The sequence below is a fragment of the Balaenoptera borealis genome (assembly GCF_965194805.1).
Source record: "Balaenoptera borealis genome assembly, chromosome: 4".
Taxonomy (NCBI): domain Eukaryota; kingdom Metazoa; phylum Chordata; class Mammalia; order Artiodactyla; family Balaenopteridae; genus Balaenoptera; species Balaenoptera borealis.
This window is the reverse complement of record NC_138861.1, coordinates 100,706,356-100,728,120: the sequence shown is the minus strand read 5'-3', so window position 1 is coordinate 100,728,120 and position 21,765 is coordinate 100,706,356. Positions and strand designations below refer to the sequence as shown.

Here is a 21,765-nt window from a genome sequence, read left to right as displayed (position 1 = left end):
CGGCACTAGTAGCTTTATCAGAATTTGAATGGCTGCCAAAGAAATCACATGAGGTACTCGGGACTCTGCCTGAAGAAGAGGGAGTTAGAATGCTTATATATTAGAAATTACTTTGAATGGAAACTCAGAGCCACAGACCATATTTATGACTATCACGGATGTGCTCTTTCAGGCTGGAATAATAAGAGTTATCTAAATATTACTCAAGTACACTTCAAGAGGAAAATTGTAATATAAATAAATAGAATAATACAAATAAGTGCTGTAAGAGTATAGAGAGCTGGAGATGTAATCTGTGGGTCCCTGAGAACAGAGAAAACTGATGCATTTTGGCCATTTCAAGGTGTAATATGAAGAATTAAATTACATGCATATAAAAAAATGTGGTTTGGGATTTCTCACACTGAAACAATTTGAAATGGTTATTCAAGGTAGGATTTTCCTAAAACAACAGTATTAGGATAGACATCATTATTTTGTAGTAGCCAAAAAAAAAAAAAAAAAAAATTCAAAGTCTCAGTGGCTAAACTCAGCAAAGTTTATTTCTCATTCAGGCAAAGTCCACTGCAAGTCTAGTACCTTTTTAAGGGCAGCTTTTCACAACAGAACTGTTTTTTTCAATTCTCTGTAGGATGATACACATGATCGTCATTCTAGATGCGTAAGAGAGAAGTCAATTTGCCCTCACAAATTAGTGCTTAATTGTCTCTTGAGGCCTCAACTGTAGGGCAACTGTCCTCCACTTACTAAGGCAGCCATCTAGGCTGAGGAAGATCCCATCATCCTATGCCTGCATAGACACATGATCTACTCAGTCAATGTGGTAGAGAAACAAGAGACAGTTGGAAAGGTATTGACCAGCTCTTTTCTACTTCTGCCCAGAAATTCACATGTTATATCTGACCACAGCCACTGGCCAGATCTAGTCTCATGAATTCCTCCAATTGCATGATGACTGAAAATTAGAATGAACCAGATATTGGTGAACACTAGTAATGTCTACCAAAACAAATTATGGTGATAGGAAATAATGAAGTCTGGCTTTGATTTGGGCAAGAAAAAAATCAGATATTGAATGCTTTTTAAAAGAATCATGAGAAGAAAATTCTTTAAAGATAATGTGATTTTCCTACCAATAGAGAGAAGGCAGTCTTAGGATTTTATATAATGGGAATAAGTAATATGGCTACAAACTACTAAAAATACTTTGTGAAACCACATTTTTAGAATTAGTATATAAAATGTCAGTTTAAAAATACATTCCTTGTGGAGTTACTAATCAACAAGTATAAAGTCTCAGTTAAGCAAGTAGTAGGGTTCTAGAGATCTGCTGTATAATATTGCACCTGCAGTTAACGATACTGCATTGCACTCTTAAATTTTGTTGAGGGCTGATCTCATGTTAAGTGTTCTTACAACAACAAAAAAAAAGAAAGAAAAAGAAAAAAATTGGAGGATATATGCTAAAATATTGTCAATGTTTATTACTTCAATGACAGGATTAATTTTCTTCTAGTTCCTCTGTATTTTCTAAATTTTTGACAATGTTCATGTATTTGTACATATATAATGTATTCCTGCATGTAACACTACAATGTATATGTATTTCTATGATGTATATGTATTACTTTGCAAAGTAAATATATATATATGAAGAAATAAAAAAATACATTCTTTTTTTTTTTAAATTTATTTGTTATTTATTTTTGGCTGTGTTGGGTCTTCGTTTCTGTGCGAGGGCTTTCTCTAGTTGCGGCGAGCGGGGGCCACTCTTCATCGCGGTGCGCGGGCCTCTCACTGCCGTGGCCTCTCTTGTTGCGGAGCACAGGCTCCAGACGCGCAGGCTCAGTAGTTGTGGCTCACGGGCCTAGTTGCCCCGCAGCATGTGGGATCTTCCCAGACCAGGGCTCGAACCCATGTCCCCTGCATTGGCAGGCAGATTCTCAACCACTGCACCACCAGGGAAGCCCCCAAAAATACATTCTTGATTCAAACATTAGAAGTGTGCAAAAATCTTTTAAAATATGGTCTAAAAGTTGGCTTTATTTTAAAACTTTGAAAGTTACATTGATATTTATGCATTAGAAAACATAAATATTATAAAATATAAAGTGAAAATATCTTCCTATTTGATCATGCTACGTGGCAGTTCCATTTCTAAAATATGGAAAGTTTCGATTTGTGAGAGTGTGTGATTTACCAAAGATTGTACAACAAACACACAACAAAGCCTGATGAAAATCTCAGTTAATTTTGACATAAAAATCTTTGCTCTTTTCATTATAACATATATGTGTATAGAGTAAATTAAAATATGTAATTACTTTTTGTAATTGAAAGATGCTGTTCAAATTAAATGATGTACATAGATGCACTTCAAAAATTCTTAATACTGTATTAAAGACAAATATTATTCACGTTTTCATATATTCCTTCATTACTAAGGAGCCTAATGGTATATGAGAAGTCAAACACAAAATATTCCCTGGTTTCTCTCTTTCCTTTTCTTTTCTCTATTTATTCAGTCTTAAATCCAAGTTCAGCAATGATATTTCTTTATGGTCCCAAGATGTCTACCTGCACCTCCAAGGGCTACTACACCCTTTGTATATATGCAGAAAAGCAAAGTGCACCTCTTCTCTCAACCATGGAACCAAAAAGTCCAAAAAGTCTTGGACTTTATTTTGACTGGCTCTTAGGTCATGTACTCATCCCAAAATAATTTTGCTGTGGCCAAATGGCTAAGATTTTACAAGGCCCACCTCTATGAGAGGATAGAAGTCAGCTTCTCTGAGGCATGTGGACTGTGAGGTGGAAGAATTAGTATCTGAGCCAAAAGTAGGGTACTGTACCAAGAACAGGGGAATGGATGCTAAGTAGCCCAAAGTGACCCATGTTAGAAATACAGGTATACCGCGATGAGGACCTGGACTATGCCTAGACTAAGATAGGGAAAGTGGGAAGACCCTGATAATTAATGCACTGGTTTTGATGATGGCTTGAAATAGGAAACAATAAAGATGCTGGACTTAGTGATTGATAAAGAGCATTTGAAAGCATAAAAGTTAGGGAAGATGACCATGTCCATTTGCAGATTGTCAGATATGTCACTTTGAAGACTCTTGAACAAGAGAAGAGGTAGCAATAATGCCCCCACTGGTGTATCATTTTTAAAGTCAAATATCAATTTTCTAAGTAGTTGAAGTTTGCAAGTGACAGATTGTGTAAACGGTTTTTAATATAAATCATTATAAAAATGAATTATTCACCTACTTGTCTTCCTAAAAAGAGTTGTCTTTATATATAATTTAAATCTTTCTCCGTGATTTTGGGCCACCATTTCTAAGAGAAAAGGACATTCTAAGAGACAGGATATCCTCTACCCTGTTTTGTTTTCCTTCTGTCTTGCTATGAGGCATCAACTTTCTCTTTTTTCACCTGTCTCATGCAGTGTCCTACTCTCCTGATTTTCTGCCTCTAATGTGGTACAAAAGGAAAAAAAAAAAGCCATGCCTGTTGAAAATTTTTGTTAAACCAGTCAATAGGCAGCAAATGAGGGTCAGTAAAGACTGGATTTAGGATTGGGGCTATGATACAGCTACTATGAGAGCCCTGAAATATCTTAGACTTAACTCCAGATTCATGCCTGCAGCTGAAGGTTAAGATCCTAGAAGACTTCTGTCCAGATAAGAGGGATATTGAACTGAGTTAATAGTGATTAATAATTAATATTTGTAACTGGAAATATTACTTCTTTCTATACCTCTGTTGGATATGTAGAGGGGATCTGCCAAGGCTAACATACAGGGTGTAGGACAAACAAAACAAAAATAGAGAAAAAACAGGCCTACTAGATTTCAAATATGGCTTTGCTACTTGCAAGCTGTGTGGCTGTAGACAATTCACTTATCTCCTCTAAGCCTCAGTTTCCTCATCTGTAATGTTGGGAAAATAGCAATGTCTGCCTCATAGGGGTGTTAGGAAGATACAGTGTACACAGAAACATTTTAAATGCACTCAGCCTCCAAGACAGAGTAGTGGTTCATGGTATACTATTCTAGGTAATAAGAACATGGAGGTGAATGAATGCCCCTCATCAAGCTTACCTTCTAGTGTAGAAAACAGATATAAATGGCAAACGCAGATCAAAAGACAAGTGTTGGCAAATATGTGGAGAAATTGGAGCCCTTTCATACTGTTGATAGGAATGTAAAAATGGTGCAGCCACTATGAAAAATATTATGGAAGTTCCTCAAAAAATTAACAATAGGACTTCCCTATGATCTAGCAATCCTGCTTCTGGGTATTTATCCAAAAGTATTGAAATTAGGATCTCAAAGAGACATTAGTACTCCTTTGTTCATTGGAACACTGTTCTCCATAACCAAGATGTGGAAACAACCTAAATGTCCATCGACATATAAATGGATAAAGAAAAATGTTTTGTATACATACAATGGAATATACCATTCAGCCTTAAAAAAGAAGGAAAGACTGCAACATGAAGCAACATGGATGAACCTGAAGATGTTATGCTAAGTGAAATAAGTCAATCACGGAAAGACAAATACTGCATGATTCCACTTATATGAGATATCTAAAATAATTAAATTCACAGAAACAAAGAGTGGAATGGTGGTTGCCAGGGGTTGAGGGGGTGAGTAGAGAGAAATGTGGAGCTAACAATCAACGAGCATAACGTTTCAGTCAAGCAATATAAATAACTCTAGAGATTTGCTGTACAGGACTGTACTATAGTCGACAATACTGTACTGTACACTTAAAAATTTGAGGATAGGTCTCATGTTAAGGGTTCTTATCACAATAAAATCAAATTTTAAAAATAAACACAGATATAAATATAATTGCAAACTGTGATAACTGCTATGAAGTGTTAGATTTTCTATGCAATATTAAGTATTTGGGAGTTGGATGGAAAGAAAAAATTGTATGCAAGACATGATAATTTTGAGATACATATAAAGCTTCCAAATGAAGGTATAATAATATTTCAGAGAAAAGGAAAAGAAAAAAGCTATTGGAAAAATTTTTTTTTAAAACTGTCGAGATGTAGGAAATCAACTTTAAAGTTTGTGGTAGCCTAATGTACCATTTTCTCTGATCTACATGAATGCAAATACCACAATTTTATTAAGATAGAAATTAAAACAAAGGTAGGCCGAGGAGTCATTTTATGGAGAGATTTAATGCCAAGTACACCTTGAGTCTCCTTTCCATTTATCTGGTTTTCTATACTTCTCCTATCCACCAGTCCAGTCACACGATAATTCTTGAACTTCAAAGTACGTCAGAATCATCTGGGGAGTTTGTTAATAATCCAGACTCAGGGCCCACTCAAGAGATACTCTGCGGCTGGGGGTGGGTATTACACTTTAAAGAACTTTCCAGGAGATTCTGACTAATGCATTCATTTGTCAAATCATTCATTCATTCAACAAATATTTATTAAGCATTTAACATGTACCAGGCACTGGAATATAGTAATAAACAAAGCAGGTGAAAGTCCCTGATTTTCCCTTGGGATGGGGGTAGAGGAAGAAGTGACAGTTAAAAATATATAAATATAGTGTATTTAAAAATTGTAAGGTTGCTTTGCATATTGCCTTGCATTCAAGTTCTCCCACATTAAGTAGTATTTTGTCATCAGTGGGATGGTCCTGAACAAGTATTTTATATTCTCATGCACTAAGTATAAAATTCACCATCACAACACTCTATGAATGCAAAGTTCAAAGACTTACTTTTCATTATTTCTCTATGTCTGAAATAAACTTAGTTCTCAAGGCTCTATTTCTCCTACTGACTTAAAACTGAATTTTGTCAATTCATGGTCAGTTTGGGAACTTCCACTTTAAATGAAATCTCTCATTCAGGATTCTCCTGTCTTTCTTTTCTTTCCCTAAACTCTGTAGCAGGGTGTACCTATTATCCTGGCAAAAATGGAGGGTTGTGTTCATTTTGGTTGCCTCTGGGTTGGACCTCCTCTGGTGACATTTGTTTTCTTTGTATCAGCAAAGCTGGGTGAGGAGATCACTTTCTCCCCCTGCTGCCTGGGCTCCTGCTCCGGCTAACACTGGTTCTCTGAGATGCATATCTCTGTAAATTTCATCTCGTACCAGGCATGAGTTGTTCATCCCAAAACTGATCACAGCAAGCCCATGGGGCATCCACTGAATCTCAGTTTTAACCACCATCTCTGACACTGTGGACATGCAGGAACTTGTGTTAAATACCTCCCTCAGGGCAAGTATTCTTAATAAAAAAGTATGGAGGTGATCATTTAACTACAAAATAGGAAAGAATAATTCTTAGAGAATACTTTTTAAAGAATATCTTAATAAATTGTCTGAGTCAGTGATATTGATACTTGGACTATCCTCTGGGGTGTTTCATAAAGTAGGCCAGGCTCTCCTTTGTGAAGGGAACTCATGCAAGTTTGGTGCTCTTAGTAACTGCTATTATGTTATTATCTTTGAGGTGACATTTCCCAGTGCTGTTGGAAATAGTCTAAATTTAAAGTTTATTTTATGTTGCAGGTATGAATAATTTTCAGACCTTATTCAAAAAGAGAAAAAGAAAAATAAATGTTGTATTTTTGAGATCCGTCGATAAGTACAGATTATACACCAATGTAAATAGACAAAATTGTTATGTTTATTTCTCTTCTGATGAATATAGTTAATAAATAAAGTATAATAAGAAATATTAATTGATTTAGGTATATCTTAAATGAAATTATTTAAAGCCAGACAAGCTATTTTTTTTTTTTTTCATCAGTTTGAGACTTTATCTGAGCTGAGAGTTCTGGAAATGTTTATAATCAGGCAGTGGCCTGAGATGAAAGTTTGCCTGTGAGTAATTATAATTCACATTTGTATTTTTGAAAGCCCCTCATAAACTAAAGTCATATTAGTTATTGACAACCTAGTTAAGCAGTTCTCAAAAATAGAGTCTTGGGATACCTGTGGATCCTTGACGCTTTCAAGAGCACCAAGAGGTCAAAGCTATTTTCATAATAGTACTAAGATATTATTTACCTTTTTCATTCTTATTTTCTCATGAATGAATTGTGGAGTTTTCCAGAAGCTGCATGAAATGTGATGATATTGCTTTGATGGTGAAAAGCATGCACACATATATTCTAGTATTTTTAAATGTCTCTTTTAATTACTAATACAGTAAATATTGATAGATATAATCCACATAAACAAAAACTTTTGGGGATTCTCATTAATTTTTAAGAGTTTAAAATTTGATCAAAATGTTTGAGAACTGATGAACCTAATTCATTGAGTTGACATATCTTTTCCCCTTAAATTAACAGTGATCATATATTTTCTTTGGAGCTGGTAAACTCAGGGCTTGTTTTTGTTGTAGTTGTTTGCTTGTTTTTCTTTCTTTCCCACTCCATGTATCTTCTAGACTTTGTTGTTTTTCTCTAGCTTTTCTCCTTTGCCTGGTGCTTCAAAATACAAAACAAAAGTGGGATCTGAGGAAGTTCTTTTTCTGAGGAAGAAAATATAATAGTTATAAAAAAATTTAAAGGTGCTGAATTATTAAAACAGAGATTTGGGTTCAGATGGAAACTTGCACATATCAGGTAATATCATGAGATGTGAGACTGAGCATCAAATAGAACTTATAGTAGTGTCTGGGTACTAACTAGCAAACTCTCCCACGCTTCACTTGAGGTGTACAAAGGCATCAGGGGAATAATGGAGATGGGAGGCAAGATGTCTTTGGGGAACACTGAGGTATTAGGCCCATCCAACCCCCCAGGGTGAGAGATGGTGTTCCTTCACCCTTCACCTCCAGTCAAGAGAGAGCAACTTAAAGGGACCACTAAGAGCCTGATGTGAAACTCCTGCATTTTGAAGAGGATGTAATTAATGATATCCAACTTTCGTAATAGAAATCTGGAAGACCTGAGATCGATTAACCACTGCTATCCTGCTGGATGGACCAAAGTAGAGATGTTCAAGATGAAGATGAACCTTCACACCTTGGGGGAAGTTTGTGTGAGTGATTTTACTGGCCCAGACATGAACATGTGTTGTCATATATATCATCTATTATACTATGATATGCTGTATTATGAAGAAAACAAATCTTGGTGATAGAGATTGAGTTTGATTGATGGGGGCTTACTCCGAAACAGTTGGGTAGAAGACCAATCTGAACAGGTAACATTTCAGTTAAACTATGAATAACAAGAAGGAGTGAGCCATGAAATGATCAATGCAAAGAACATTCCAAGCGGAGTGAATAGCCAGAATATGCATGGGTTCTGCATGCTCAAAGACTCTGGTCTTTGAAATCCACTGAGGCTAGAGCCCAAGCTGACTTGTGCAAGATGAGATTGGAAATGGAGGCAGAGACCAGATCATGAAGGGTCTTATAAGCCAAGGTAAGACCACACAGCTCTGCTGATGTATTCTTCATGCTTTCTGTAAGTGCTACAATAATTTTCCAGACCCTCAATAAATTGGAGGTTCCATATTCTTTTTTATTTTAGAGTTTTCAAGGGAAGTCATGGGAGCTATAATTTGATGGGTTATGGAAAGGCTGACTGTGTCTGCCTCTTAAGTTTTATTAATATCTAGTTAATACCATAAAGTCCTCTAATAATGGTCCAAAACATTAATTTTAGCAAAGGCTGTATTCACTACATGAATGCCCCAAGTAGCAGCAGAGATTTGGGACCAGGTTTTATAATTCTTAATCTATTTTTATTTCCCTGATCACCATATTAACTCTTGATTTTAATAATGCTTCTACTAGAAAGCATCCCGTACATTTGGCTGGTACATCCAGTTTAGAAAAATTAATCCAAGTCAATCAATTTCCTTGGTAATATCATGATTATAACTTTACTTTTTATATTGAAGCTCTTCTATATAATCTTTTTGAAGGATCTGAAGCATTCTTCATTTGGTATTATTTTATCCAATCAACAAATATCTCTTATCTATTCTTTCAGGTGATATTAAATATGTATTAAGTATACATTAAAATATATATATCAAATAAATATAAATATATAAAAAGCAATATATTTATGGCTATATATAAAATAGTATAATGGTATAAAGATCAAGGATACTATAGCTAATAAAACCTGTAGAAATTGAGAGACAATGGAACATCTTCCTTCAGGAGGAAAAATTTGAACTTGGTCTTGAAGGAATGATAAGAGTTGGATTAGGAGACTGTGAGATGAATGAAGCATGTAGGCATGAGTTGATATAAAGGGTGAAGATGAAATCACATGAAGCTTATTTTGGAACACTGAGAATGTCAATTTGGAAAGATGAATATATTGGTGAAAAGAATTGTGAGTAATAAGAAAATTGGAAAGGGTGTTTCAAGCAGAAATAAGTTATCTTCCCTGATTTAACTATGGATGTGACAGAACATTTAGAAGTTACTCTGAAGAAATATTTTGGATCTGCTTGGAAGTTCCTCCTTTTTAGTAATATGTCAGTCACCATGAACAGCCTTTAAAATACTCAATCAAGATTTCCCATTTACCCGTGACCTTTCTGAGAAGCATGTTCACAAAATAACATTTAAAAGATTATGGACCATACTGCAGAACTAGCAAAATTTTGTGGGATGATCATTTTAGTCTGACCATTATAAAGTCATGATTCAGCTTTGGAATTCACCAGAATTATTTATAATGGCCACAGATATTAACACCTGCTCTCATGGCAATTCATCATTAAATGTCACATGAGGAGAAGGATGAAGAAATCTTGTTTTCTTTAAAGTCAACCTACATCTCTTTAAACCAACATTTTTGATTTGACAGAAAACTCTATAACATGGTCACAAACTGGAAGAAAGTAATACTCTTAAATTTAGGGTCCAACTCTCAGAGCTAGATTTGAAGGGACAATCACACACAGCTCTCTACCTGTGTCTTGCCTCAATTCTTGGCAATGAAAAGTTTAAGCACTACTGTATCTCCTAATATTCCTGCTGAAAATTAGTTCCACTTGTTTTGTCTTACAAGGAACATTAATGTTGCTTTTAGCTTTGCTCTCCTTCAACTCTTTCTCTATGCTTTCAACAGAATGGTCTTTCTAAAATCTGAGGCAAACGCAGATCTGATTATGCTATATCTTGTTTAAAATCTTCCAATGATTCTTGATTCTTTTCAGGAAGAAGGTTAGACTGATCATGGCAAAAAAGATCACCTCACTAGCTTGTAGATTTCAGCTTATTTATTACATCCTCAGGGAGGCTTTCCCCGATCTCTTCAACCAGGTCAGTTTCACAGCACCCTGCATTTTTTACAGTTTTAGCACTTATCACAATTGTAAATGTACAGCTGTGGCCGTGATAGATAAAATGTCTGTTTTCTTTACTAGAGTGCAAGTTCTATGAAGACAGGAACAAAATGTGTTTTTTAAACCCATTCCATCCTTAGCCACTATCACAGCACTTTGACAAACTGAAGAAACTCAATACATAGTTATTAATATTGTTGATGATGTTTCATGAGTGAGTGAATGGATGAGCCTATGACATGTGCAAAAACTATAGCCATCACCTATTACATTCACAGAATCATAGTGTGTTTGGGAAAAAAAAGTACTTTTGAAAACTTTTATTTTAAATCTCTCATTAGTTAGGGAAATTGAAGCCTAGAAACGAAATGACTTGCCCAAGATTGTACAGTTAATCACAATGACAGAACTGGACTTAGAATCTAGGTTTTCACTACTACTCTGAACTCTTTTTATTATGTTATAGCTCCTCTCATCTAACCTCCTCATTCCAAAAGTGCAAGCTCTGAGCCAGAATTGCAGGGAATTAGTGCAGGAGTTGGGTGGCTTCAGTGTCTCCACACTCCTCTATACTCAGGGACTATCAAGCAAATATTTGAATGTTGGTGGTCTGGGAGAGTGGTTTTTGGCTTACTGACTTCATGGTTCCAGGAACTCTTACCCTATGCTTTATTAGTCTAGTCATTCTTAATGTACATATATCATGGTCATGGAAGAACTAGGAAACTGAGTCTGAATAGAACAGGGAAATATCCATACTTCCAGCCAAAGAGCGAAACGGTCAGGTCCAGTGATGGTAATTCCAGCCCAGGCTGTTCACATACAAAGAGCAACAGCCATACATGAGAACTTGGACCTATTAATTCACATCTTCAGCTTTAGTTTATCCATCTTTAAATCCATTCACGATATTCTTAATTCTAAGATGCTTTGATTCTGAAAATGTTTCAAGAGATTCTCTTCCTCATCATTGCTTTCTTTTTTTTTTTTGACTTTGCCTTTTCTGGGTCAATTTCCATAAATTTGTTGCCTCTTAATTATAGCAGTGGAGCTCAGTGTGAAGAAAACACCACACAATGAGTCCCCCATTCATCATAATGTCCCATTACTGCGAGGGTCAGATCACCTAATGTCTTCGCTCCCTTGGGTAGCTCAGGGTTACCCCTAGGTAGTCAGGTAGAGTAGCAGGTTGGCCATTTAATCTCACCCCATTCTCCATTTCACTCCCTTTCTTGTGAACACAAAAGAACTTTAAGCGATCTATCCGGCAGCATTGAAATGCCAACCTTAGTTGGTACTTTGAAAACTCAAAGCCTTTTACAAGATGAATAGCAAACTGTGGATGACAGCTCCTGTGGAGCCATTATTGAATTGCAGCCCTGATGACTGCATTACTTTGGATTTAGATAAAAGACTCCATACAAGACAAATGGTGGGAGGACATCAAACAAGACTGTGTCCATACAGTGACAGAAACAATCCAATTGAAGAAGCTGTTGATTTCCCCAAGGCGCCATACTATTTCTTCCTGAGTAATTTATATTAAAGAAGTAAAGATTGTATATTCATCTTTTATTTATATTTTTCTCTAAAAATACGAATGTCCAGTTGTCAAATCGAAGTCTCACCCCTGCTCTTGCCTGGAAGAGAAATATCGATATAGGAACATGTTAATTATTTTGTATTGTGTTTTATTTAACCACAATAGCAGTGTGTGTAAAGGTTATAGACTGAGAGTTACAATCTATAATGATCAGATAAAAAGATTAGTCAGCAAATCGATAGTTCCCTGTACCAACAGGAAGCTCGGTATATTCAAGGCAACAATGAGTACAAAGGGTACAGATAAACATCGGGCACCTTTATTTAGATGAAAACTAATTCTAGAGAACTTCCACTACCTCATTAATTATGTACCAAGCTTCAGGAGGCTGAATTGGGTGAAGTATCATTAGGGGCTTTTGGAATGTGTTGAAAATGCTTCTGGCTCTATGAAAATTGCGTGAAATAAGAGCTTTTCTTTCTGTTGGTCTGGCAGATGTTCACACAAACCCAGTTCCTCAAAAGGGCAAGGGTTTCATGGATAGAACTTGCATACATTTTTTATATCCTAAACCTTGGGAACAACAATGCACCAGGCTTTATCTTGCGAAGCACCATCAACATTGTGTAAAACAGAGATTTAAATCTTAATCTACTTAATAAAGAAGTAGCACCCTTCATGTAAGTTTTATCCTAAGAAAGCTATGTTGACATCCTTTTTTTAAATTTAATTTTATGCTTTTGTGATGACACTGCTCTCATAAAATTTTACACTAAGTGTGTCCTTTGCTTTTTCTGTTTTATTTGGGATTATCTACCTTTCTCTTACCCTTCCATTATGTAAAAACTAATCTATTAATAAGTGGATTTGGATTCGCTGAATTGTGAACTTTGAATAGAACCTTTGTTGTTGAATGGGGAGAGTTGTTTAAGATCTCTTCCGGAATTACATGTAACTTCATTCATTTGCATAACCACGTGTTTTGAATGGGAACTCCCCTCTTAGCATCTTTGACTTGGAGTATTTTCCAAAATCAGAATCGCTCTCTTCTGGACAATTATTCAATTACTCAGGAATTCATCAAGATGAAAGCAGAATGTCATTCATTTGGAATAGAGTCATGTAGAAGATCAAGTTTCAATAACCTAACAACTCAAAAATACCTTCAGTGGTGTCTCATAGGTGATTCCTACTTGACATCAATAATTAATATAAAAAAGGAAAGAAAAATAACTGAAGAATTGACATAATTGAGCTCATAAGAACAGTTTGGTTCTCTTGAAGCCATCTTCAGATATTATTTTACATGGTTGCTTTTAGAAAATATTTTTCCATTCTAATTTTCCATGTTAGAATGGGCAAGTATTAATTTACTTCTTCTGGGTCAGAATATACCCTTAGATGTGCTCCTGCAACTCCCTCATACTGAATCTCCTATGAAATACAGCCTATATTATGTTCCTTAAATACAAAATTCCAGAATTATGTGTATATGTGTGTGCTGTCAGTCTCTGGGAACTTGTAAACAAACCTAGCTACTGCTGACTGTCAAAAAAGAAACTGTGCCACCTTTCCTGTTTCCTTTTGGATGTGTATTTGGGAACATGTTCTGTTCAGTGAGCTCACCTGGGCTGTGGCTATTTGCACAGCAATTGAACCACTGAAGAAGGTTCTGATTAGTTTTCAGTAGAACCAATCAGTGGCCTTCTGGCTGATTGGCTGAGACCTGGCATACTAGCAATCCTATCACACCTCAGGGCAGACTAACAGTTGTGACTGTAGTTTAATGAAACACTTTGACTTCAAATGTCAACTTAGCTGAAAACTCAATTCCTCTGTCTCCCTTCTCTCCCTTACTGTTTTCCTTCTGTTTCCCTCCCTCTTTCTTTCTTCCTTTCTTTCTTTCTTTCTTTCTTTCTTTCTTTCTTTCTTTCTTTCTCTTTCTTTCTTTCTTTCCTTCCTCTCTCCCTCCCTCCCTCCCTCCCTCCCTTCCTTCTCTCAGTGCCACTGTGACATTTCACGCTCTACAAAGTAATTTCACTCTCTGCCACTGCCATGCTTCAGGCCCTCATTGTTTCTTGTCTGTATTGCTACGGAAGGCTCATAACAGCTCTTGTTCCTCCCCTGACTGCCTCCTGCTTCCACCCATACAATTGCTGTGCCCCAGTATTCCATCCTCCACGATACAGTCAGAGTGATCTTTCTAAAACACAAATCTGCTGACAACATCCTTCTGCTAAAAATACTGCCGTGGTCCCACACCACATCTAGGGTAATGATCAGACTCCTTCACAAGGTATCCAGATCCTTGCCTGGTCTGGCCCTTGCTGACCTCCCTGGCTTTATCTCCCATGCTGTCGCATGTACACGTTGCCAGGTACACCCAGCCTTCTCACACATCCTTCTTTTACACTTGCTGTGCAATGTCCATCTTCCCTCCCTCATACCTTATCCTCACCTGACCTTCTATTTGGCCTGGCTAATTCTCACCTCCTCGTCAAGGCTTAGCTAAAGCATTATTTACCATTGAGATCTTCCAAGACTAACCTCCCAGGACTGTTCTCCCCAAAACCCCCATCTCACAAATACACACACACACACACACACACACATGCACACACACACTGACCCAGACTGTGACATTATTCCTACCACAACATTAACTACACTGCTGTGATAACATTAATTACAAGGTATTGGAATTGTTGATTTACTTAAATATCACTTTTTCTAGAGCCAGGATTCTTAACCCTTTCATACCATGGACCCCTTTGGCGATTTGATGAAGCCTGTAGACCCATCCTCAGAACCATGTTTTTAAACACATAAAGCAACAAAAAAATTTGATTGCAAAGAAAAAAGTATAATGATATAAAGTTACTAAAATATTAACAAAACATATTCTAATATATTATATGTTTTAAATATATTTAATAAAAATATTAAAGTATTAATTAAGAAAGCCTAGCAGCAAGTCCACGAACTATTGTACTTTAGAAGTGGTGGTTACTAAAAACAATATTTCAGGATATCTTCTGCCACTCTAATATGATATTTGTAATTTCTACTTGTGCCAAAGTACTACTGTGGCTTGTTGTCTACATTCCTGATTTTAACAAATGCTAAATTTTACTAAAGGTAAGAAAAACTAAATATATAATTATTATTTCAAGCCAAGTTCATAGAGAACCTGAATTCTAGAATCTTTGTTTCAATTTTAGACCATAAGTTCTTTAAGGGTTTCATTTTAATATACCCAGGACTTGTATAGTACTGGAACATAGAAAAAACTTAAAATGTTTGTCAGCCAAATGTATGAAGGAAGAAATAGTTTAACATTTCATCTAACTTGAACTTTACAGGCCTGTTCCCCCATTAATTAGGCTTTATTCTTCTGACCACATATTCAAAAATTGAAACTCAGAAAGGTTAAGTGTATTTCCCTAGTTCACAGGGCTTAAAAATGTCTATTCTAACATAAAGTGGCCTCCCAGAATGTTGTGTCCAACCTATCTGGTAATCAAGAGAAAGAGAGCAAGTGTGGAAAGGTTATGCTATCAGTGCCTACAAGGAGAAGTGATTTCATACCTTTGATAACTCTTGACTTCCATTATATTAATGTTCCATCAAGTTGGCCAGTGGACTATGTGATATTCATCTGGACTTGATGAGAAAAGCTAGGAACTTGGAGAAGATGATCCTGCCATCCAGGAGAATCTGTCTCACCAAGAGAAATGCTTACTCGGGCTCAGAAACAATCTGAGAATAGCAGGACTAAGGATGGAAATGCCACTTCCCCCGCAGCTCGCTCAGAGAGCAGCACTTGTACAGACCTCGCTTTTTGTTTCATTAGCTCCCTTTGAGCCGAAGAAGAAAAGCAAATGACTGAAACTAGGACAACCCTTTTCATGTTTCAGGATATGAGCAAAGGACAGTTTGGGGCATTCTATTCTGCCCTGTGCATTGAAATACTCAGACCATTGTGGGACACAATGGCTCTCCTTTCAGGAAGGTAGCTTGTTACTGTGTCTTTCTGTTGCTCTGTTTCTCTTCTATCCTTTTTCCTGCTTTAGTTTTTTTCAGTGTCTAGTCTACAAAGAAACTACTCACTAGCAATGCCTGGGCAGGCTCCTTAAGGAAAAGAGAAAGAGAAATTCTCTCTCCACTCCCCAACACACACACGAGGGAAAAGAAAGAGAGGGAGGCAGTGTCAGCCCTGGGATGTACAAGCTATGAGGATGCAACAGTACAAAATCACTTTAAATACTCCAAACCCTTGTTTCCCTGGCAGTGATAAATCAAACCAAACAAGGAACAACTTATATTGTCAAGCTCTGGGAACTTGCTATAAGAATAGGTAAGCTCTTGACATCTGAAATGTCTCTGGTTTAGGTATTTCCTGATCTTTTACTCTTTGCCTATATATTTGATGAGTCAAAATACATATATCAGAAATCATACCACAGTTCCTGGGGGACTCCCACAATAAGATGTGTTGTATAATATTATTTATATAAGGCAGTGAGACCCTGAATAATTAAGATACTTTAGAACAACACTAATTTAATTGTGAAGCCTTAAGATAACCCCTCTTAGCATCTTCTCATGCTATTACAATTTTTAAAAATACTTTACATTATCTTTTTCTATTTTACTACTCAGCCTCGTTAATATGGTTGTCCGGAGAGTTAAATAGGATAATGTATGTACTATGCTTAACTCAGTGTCTGGCACACAATATGAATCTAATAAATACAGAGTAGCTAGTATTACCCAGGTCCTGTTGTAAACTTGTTTCATTGTGATCTGTCTTCAAATGGCATGCCCAATAAGGATTATTAATATACAACTAATACTTGTCTACACTTTACTGTTTACAAAGTATATTTAAATACATCAATACCTTTAAGTCTCATAAATTCCAAGATCCATTATCTTTCTTATTTTACCAATCGGGTGACTGAATCTTGGATAGGATGTGATTTCCTGAGGGTCCAAGCAAATACACAGTAGAGTAAGAACTAAAATTGCCTTTAGGATTCCACTTAATTGGTTCTCGTTAACTGAAGTTTTACCTTAGATGCAACTGAATCTCTGATAAGTAGAATTATTTTTCTTTTCTCATTTCTTATAGTCACTTGTATGGGCTACTAAAGGCTACAGTTTTAGTGTGAAGAATAGCAATCTGGCAAGCTGATTAAAACATAGATTTCTCTCCCCCTTCCCCTTCCAGACCCTAGAAATTCTGGTTCTAGAGATCTGGGACGGAGCAGAGAATTTGCGTGTCTAATAAGCTCTCAGGGGATGGAGAGCCTCTTGTTTCAGAAACCTCATCTTCAGCAGCACAGCCGCAGCTGATTTCACCATCAGTGGATGTCTCGAGATATGTTTGTCACAATCCAGAAACCCATCTGCACAGGAAACTTCACAGCCATGCTGTATTGTATATATTTTTAAAATTTTTTTGTATATCATGATGCTTTGCCATATTAAAAAACGTTTCTGGCTGGGGAGAGACTGTCCCTCCTGAGGCTAGCCAATGCTTAGAGACAGCAAAGGACTCAGCTGGGAGCATACCTTTGATATGTAAACTACCTAGTCCAGATCCAAATCGCCTCTATCTGGCCCATGCACCGAAGGAAGCAATATTCCTCTGATTGAATCGTCCCAGGATTAGGTACCAGGCAGCTAGAGACCACCATCATGACCCAAAGCCCAACAAAACTATTCAAACTAGCCAATCCTAACTGTTTTCTCTACCCTGTTTTGACTTTCTCATGGAAACTCCAATAAAGCTTTTTGCCTAAGCTTTCTGCTTACTCCTGTCTTTTGCTATTTGATCAAAACGTGGCACTTCCCCTGTGACTCCGCGTGGCATGCGGTGATCCCCTCTTTAGGACCTAGGAATAGAATAAACTTGTTTTCTTCTGTCCCTTCTGTGTCCCCTCTTGTGGCTACACCTAACTGCCCATCAACTAAAAGAACACAGAATGCATGCTATCTTCAGGCAAGAAAGGAAGGCACAGCTCTCTTTTCCAAATGAGTTATCCTGAGTTGTGCATTTTCAGCAGTACATTTTGTCCAGCTCACAATCAGGCACCTATAGAATAATGTCATTAAGGACACTGGTGATCAAGGCACCCCTGCAGGTTTCAGGCATGGTTTTAGCACATAGGACTTTCCATTGTCTTCTGACGGCAAGTTCAGCCTCCTGCTGCCCAGCCCCTATCTCTCATTAAACCTCTTTGAATACCCCTGCTGCAGCCATGAATCATACACTGAGGGCTTCACACAGGCTGGGTTTATTGAGCTGCATTATAGGAGACTATATCTCAGATTGCCCCGGTGCAGCCAAAACAATCTGTCTCTTTTAATTCTTCCTGTCACCTCATTAAGTATATGGCAACGTTGACAATAAAACACATTTTCGCACAAACACAACACACACACTATCCCCAAAATGTAACATTTCCTCCTCTTGTATTCAGATGTGGTTGTAAATATCCAGTCATTGAAAGATTCATTAAGCAAACATATGTGCCAGGATACTGTATATAACTGACAGAGGCAAAGAACAGTCTCTACGGACACATAAAGCAATTAAAAATAACTGTGCTTCAAAGCAGGCTACTATAATACAAAGGTCAGGTCCATAAATATGAACAGGATGGCAGTAATGTCTCTATCCAAATATACCCCCAAACACACAACTACAACAGGTCAGAACTCAAAGGTTAATGTAAAAAAAAAAAAAAAAAATCTGAAATTATGCCATATTCTTCTTATGCCTTTTTCGTCTTGTCTTTTCATCAAAGGTTAATATATGTGAATCCAGTGGAAAAATTGTATCAGGGCCAAATATGTGTCATCAGCCAGTATTTTATTCAATGCAAAATATTTATCCTTGTACACATGACAAAATGAAGGAGCTCTAGCAAATTTTCTGTGGAAGGTAAATGTCTGTCACTTTCTCTCTCATTTACCAGGTTGCTTGTTTTTACATGAACTGCGCTGAAGTTTGAATTCCACTCAAAGCTGTAGAGAGACTGTTCTGAGGACCGGGATAAGTTTTGCAGTAACACACAGAGTGTGATAATAAGGTTTATGCACGATTGTAAAGAACGTGCTGACAGATGGAAAAGGAGCCACCTTGGTCTGCCCAGCATTCATTTTTATATATATTTAAAAAATCATACTTCACCTGACTCTGGTTCAAACAGCAGTTCTTCCTCCTGCTGTCTTCCAGGAACAGAAATATTTTAGAGTATACAGAAAAATTCCAACCCCCAGTGGACTGATTCGCTAAAATTTCAAGTTCTATGCACATCAGAGTATCATAGGTCCTGTATTACCATTCAAGATGTCATGTGCAATGAAAAACTTATTCCCTCCAACATGAATCTCTGTGTAGTAAGTGCCTTAGATAGCGAGCAAATAAATGCAGCAAGGAAAAAAGATGTGAACAGAATGGTTCCCACAATGGAAAGGCACTTCCCCTCTGAAAAGCAAAATGCCAGCTTATTTGCCAAGGATTAGTTTGCACCAAAGGAAATTAAAATATGAATGCAGATTGTATGAGAGAATTCAGGTCATCTCTACCCCTCCATGATGTTGTGACATCTCACAGCATATTGATTAAAGGAAAAGAGCACCGTGAGGTAAATTCCTTACTCTTAAGAATAAGGAAGCAAAATGACCACCCCATCCAATCCCACCTCCTTGCTTCTCTAAGGTGTGGTGTCAGCTTTCTAAGGGAGAGAAAACCAGCTCCTGTTGGCTAACTTCTCTCTCTTAGACCTTATAACTATGTTCTTGGAAAAACCAATTCCATGCTTAAAAAAAAAAAAAATAGGAAAAACAAGAAAATTCAACCACTTTCCATTCATCCTTTTGACCAAATATACTTATATTTTCTAGGGCTGCCATTACAAAATGCCACAAACTGAGTAACTTAAACAACAGAAATTTCTTGTCTCATAGCTCGGAAGGTCAGAAGTCTAAAAGCAGGATATTGCCAGAGTTGGTTCCTTCTGAGGGCCATGAAAAAAGATCTATTCCAGGCCACTCTCTTTAGCTTGTACATGGCTGGCATTTCCCTATCTGTCTTTTCACATCACCTTTCCTCTGTGTCCAAATTTCCCTTTTTCATAAGGATGTCAGTCTCAGTAGTATTGGTTGAAGGCCCATCCTAATAGCTCCATTTTCACCTCTGTAAAGACCCGATTTCCAAATAAGTTCACATTCTGAGGTACTGGGGGATTAGAACTTCAATATGAATTTTGAGGACACACAGTTCAACCCGTGATGACTACTGGATGCCAGATTACTTCTGTATGTGTGTGGCAGGGAGGAACCATCCAACAACTATTAGCTCCTGATCTCTTTAACTCAAGTGACCTTCAGCTGCAATCCACTTACACTGCCTAATCATTTGCATGCTTTATCTAGCCTGTACACTGTATACACCCATCAGGTCTAAAAATTTAAATTTACATACTCGATCCTTTGACCACTATCTGCTCATACCAGTTTTCTCATTTCTCTACTTCCTTTACATCATCAGTTACAACTTATGTTATTGTATGGAACGTTAGTGTTTTAGTATGGTTAATGGTACACAGAGGAAGATAAATGGTGTGTGGTCAAATACATTTAGAAGAATAGGGTTAATAAAAGTAGAAATACTTCTTTACTGAAGAAATTTAGTACACTAACATTTATTCTGAATAACCAAGATTTGTGACAGCTTTAAACTAATTTATATGAGCAATTAAAGAAATAGCAATGAGGCCTAGTGATCCACAGAACATCAGTTTGCAAATTAGTGTATTACAACTGTTCTTTAATCCAGAACCCCTATTTCACTCTTTCCCTTCATTCTAGTTATGTTTCTCCTCCTTAGGATTCTTGGCTATATCGCTTACCCATTTGTTTGCTAAATAGTCCTTCCATTTAGTCTTATTTTCAAAGCCACCAAGCAACTCTGTGCCGTGTCTATTACCACATGCACACTCATGTTCTCCAAACTTCAATGGGCCTCCAGAACTGCAAGCAAGAGTATCCATGCTACATCCTTTTCCCCCCAGATAGAATATATTTATCACTGTTTACTGGGTCACCTGCTCACCTACCTCACTCTCATCTCCTACATCACAGGGAAAAATGATAGCCCTCGTTGCCATTAGGTTGGGATTTGCTCAGCTCACAGACTTCTCACTTTCTGTCTATAAACAGTAAAAACAACATGCATGGACACAGAGCTTCTGCCACTGCCCCCTCCATTATCAGTGAAAAGCCATTCCTCCCTGAAGGCAAATCAGTCCTCCCTGTCTTTATCCCTATTACTCCTGCCGTCTCAGGGATCACCTCCATCTCTTTCCCATCTTTATCTCCTGTATCCTCAATTCTACTAGTTCTTTCCCCTAGTGTATTAAACCAGATCAAATGGTCTTGTTTTAATTTTGTTTTCTTTTTTTCACAACTCCCTTCTTGAGTTCTGATTTTATCTTCCTTTTTTTATTGTTGTTTTTTTAAAAAATTTCTTGTCTTTTTTAAAATTTTCTATTTTTTTTTTTTTTTGGTCTTTTTATCTACCTTTTTTGTTTTTTTTCAGTTTAAAAAGCCAGTCTTTTTTTTTTTTTTTTTTTGAATCAGCTATACATATATCCCCGTGTCTCTTCCCTCTTGTGTCTCCCTCCCTCCCACCCTCCCTATCCCACCCCTCTAGGTGGTCACAAAGCACCGAGCTGATCTCCCTGTGCTATGCGGCTGCTTCCCACTAGCTATCGATTTTACATTTGTCTACCTTTTTTTTTTTTTTCTAAAGATCTACCTTCATAATTTCCATGTTCTCATCTCCAATAACTTTCTCAACTTCTGAAAAATCTAGGCTTTTCCATCAACATT

General features: G+C 37.0%; 1 long non-coding RNA gene across 1 annotated transcript in view; it reads left to right on the top strand.

Moving 5' to 3' along the window:
* Positions 1-21,382, top strand: part of LOC309627354 — a 78,293-nt gene extending 56,911 nt beyond the window's left edge. The window contains exons 3-4 of the long non-coding RNA XR_014243698.1: positions 7,934-8,039; positions 18,846-21,382. This is a non-coding gene — a long non-coding RNA (uncharacterized lncRNA). The remainder of the gene's footprint in view (positions 1-7,933; positions 8,040-18,845) is intronic.
* The last annotated feature ends 383 nt before the right edge of the window (positions 21,383-21,765 follow it).